The sequence below is a fragment of the Aplysia californica genome, unplaced genomic scaffold (assembly GCF_000002075.1).
Source record: "Aplysia californica isolate F4 #8 unplaced genomic scaffold, AplCal3.0 scaffold00214, whole genome shotgun sequence".
Taxonomy (NCBI): Eukaryota; Metazoa; Mollusca; class Gastropoda; order Aplysiida; family Aplysiidae; genus Aplysia; species Aplysia californica.
The window spans coordinates 811,767-815,362 of record NW_004797484.1 but is presented as its reverse complement, the minus strand read 5'-3'; the positions used below and the strand labels follow the sequence as shown (position 1 = coordinate 815,362).

The 3,596-nt window shown below is 36.8% G+C and overlaps 1 protein-coding gene across 1 annotated transcript in view; it reads left to right on the top strand.

Annotated features, from left to right (window-relative positions):
• The window catches only part of LOC106011920, a 10,268-nt gene that overhangs the window by 5,662 nt on the left and 1,010 nt on the right, over window positions 1–3,596 (top strand). The window lies entirely within an intron of this gene.

The window sequence follows — 3,596 nt, the reverse complement described above, 5'->3', positions numbered from 1 at the left end:
GTGTGTTTGTGTGTGTACATGAAACGATGAAATTGTTCGCAATAATAGTCTCTAGCTTCTGCAATGCATACTTGAATTGGAGAACGCTGGAGCAAATAGCAATTGAATCAACAATGACAACTTGAAGGGCAACAACAACATCAGCACCAATAGCAACAACAACAGCAACAACAACAACAACAACAACAACAACAACAACAACAACAACAATATTTGAACCCAGAGGATTAAGGTATAACTGTTCTGTACTCGCCAGTTGTCACGTCAAACTGTTTCCTCTTTCCACAGCGTGAAGTGAAATGGATACTATTACATGTATTTAAAGTACCACTTCTTCCAGTCTGCCTTATCTGCCCCATAATAAAATGTTGCAATCTACTCTACTACTCTACCCGTCCTTTGAATTGTGCCATTTGGGGGTGAAAGGGGGTGGGCATGTATACTCTCTGACACTGATTACAATGGTTAAAAGGAAATAATTATTATGTTTGTTTGAGTAAAGAGAAGTACATCGAGACAATAATGGTCATGTGGTGCTAGGAAAAGTAAGACGGACAGAAAGAAACAACGTAGGGAAAGTAAAGAAGTAGGACCCACCCACGAAATATTTGTACCTTGGTCAACTATATTATTAGAAACAAAATTAATGTTTGGAGTGTGTGGTTGGTGGGTGCTTTAGTGTGGTTTGCGCCTTTGTACTCTCTTTCTATTCTTCTTTCACCTATTGTGTGTAAGTGTATGTCTTTTTTTATTGGGATGAGGGGGTCGGGGTGAATGGGTTGAGAACTTGGAAAATTACTCTTTGCAATCTTTAAAGGAGAATGATACAGTGGTGGGGAACTGTTTCTTAAGTTTTCCTTGTCTCTGGACTTTAGAAGACTCCCATTCTTCGTTAGAATTCAGTTAGCAAAGAATTTCTCCTTACGTATATCAGAGGCTTCAATTGCATTAACAGTTTGGTCTTCTTTTTATCCACCCGACCTGGCAGTTTTGTGAACTGCAACTTTGGCAAAACTATGGAGGAAAATGTGATCCACAAAATTCACTTTATAGGGTCTTCGTTGATTTACCACCTTGTGCCTTGTGTCATAAGTAAGAGATGACTCCATAGGACTCACATTGAAGACTATGTGCATGCTTCTGAAACAAGAGCTAGGGGAACTGATAAACAGTGCCAAAAGTACACCCTGAAGATTCATACAAATCATCAAAAGGTCTTCTTGCCTATGAGCAAACGTTTTATCCTTGGTGTGCCCTTTCTTTGTCATTTTCCTTTCTGACATGTGAGATTCCCACTTAGTCTGGTTGACGTTGTCAAGACTCAAACCTTACTCACAATTCACAATGATCTCTTTTTGGTTTATAGATCGACATGTTCTTTTCATAAAGCAAATATTTGATTAGTCTGACATGCAAGGTAGATAGTCTCTGACCTGTACAGGCTGTTTCGTAAAACCAATGAAGCTCCGACAGAATACAAAATCAGGGATCAAGATACAGATTTCCGGAGCTTTGTTGGCAATACATGGTTGGGGGGGGGACCTTTGGAAGCATGTCCACAGATGTGAACAGAAACTCCTTGGCTTACGTGCCCTTTGTGGATTGTCTGATGGTGCAGCTAGGTTTGGTTCTCCAAAAGCACTGGAGTATCCAGGTTGTCATCAACAAGTGTCTGAGGAAGTTCCTCAGGATCAGATGAACAGAATCACCAATGAGGAAGTATTAAACAAACAAAAAATCTTCTTACAGAAGAAAGCAGTGAAAATGGATTGGACTGAGCATACCATCTGGAAATCAGGCAGCTACATAACAATAAAGTTTTAACTTGAAGTCCACAGGTCAACGATCAAGGGAAGGCCACGTGGAACCTGTAGAAAAGTCTCAGGGAATGATGAACAGAAAAGAGGAAAGACATTTGAAAAATATTAAGAAGTTAGCCCAGGGTATTGAATAGTGAAAAGTGTTTGTCCGTACGGGGTGAGCCAGGCGATGATGAAACTGGCATGGACTCTTCTAGAGAAATTTACAATTGGTGAGCCTTGCCATAGATATCAACATCCTGCATACTTTGATCTTCTGGTCTCTCTTTTTTCAGATAATAAACCCAAGTGTGCGTCTTTCAACTTGGTGTATCGCATTTGCTTAATTAAACTCTTTCGTGTTGAGAAGACCCTTCACATAGGTCTTTCAGTCTCCCCATGTCAAAGTCCAAACAAAGACAAATATTGTTGTTCTGGCTTTATCATTTAATTACGAAACTTATTTTAAAAGTTAAAAAATTAGGGGTAGAAGTTTGATTTTATTCAACTGGGACAATGAGCTCAGGATGTCAATGTAATATGCATGAGGCCAGTTTATCTTTTTACCTTACCATTATTAAACACATTCACGTAAAAAACAAACCCTGTTCCTTTCTTTCTCATCTTTATCCATCTTACTCATTTGATAACGCACATGAAAACAGTCTTAACATACGTGCATGTAATACATCACACCAGATAACACTATCCAAAACATAACCAAACAGGCAATAAAACTCTACTCTAATGGACATACTCTTGTTTTTAAATTTTAAAAAAAACGAAACACTATAGTAAGTCTGGAAAAAAATAGTAATGATATAATACTTTATTGTCCTAGTGGGAACATTTTTGTGGCGTTACAGGGTTATGGTAAAAACTCATAATGGTATACTAGCATCTAAATTGTATATTGCTTTCATAAAAGAATAACCATATGAAGAGATAATAGAAGTTAACAATAAAACATTTCACATATCTTGAAGGATGTAAGTTGGGGATATTTTATATATACATTTTAATATTAATGTATAAAACAGTTTTAAGAATACATTGCGAAATATCACTTATAAAGATTAATCAATAAATCCTGATTAATAACAAGCCAACTTAAAAGGTAAAAAAATCGTATCATACATGCATTGCCCTGAACTACTAAATCTGGAAAAAATGTCACATTTAAAAAAAATACAATTAGAACTTTTTAGAACGGTTAAAGGGAATAATATGCATTACAAAACGCCATAAGTATGAAATCTCCAGAACAGTACATATTTGTTTTGGTTGAAACAGAGTATTAACAATAAAAACTGAAACATTGAAAATAATACCACAAACGAATCATTGTTGTCTTTTAAGAACTGGCTGATGTATAGATCTCAAGCCAATTCATCCCTTAACTCTTTAAAGGCGTGGCGGACACATGATAATGTTATGTCCAATCAGCAGCAGACCAAAGACATTTTGAACCATCGTACTATACAATTCAGAGACACGATTTTGCGTGTTGTATTGTATGTATGATGTGGCCTGTCTTTTTAAGTTTAATGTAAAGAAAACAAAATTGTCAAATTGTGTGATTAAAGAAGTCTTGTTTCTCTTTTTAAGTGCCTCAAAACAGCACATCTTCAGGGAATGTGGTAGAAAGTGCGTCCTCAGTGGGTTAAACGATCTCGTTGTGTCCATGTAAGAGCAATATATTTACAGTCATGTGAGAAGAATGTCAAAATGCACGCGTTGAAATCAACAAAGTCGTTCAGATACACACATGCTCGCGCACTCACTCACACACACACA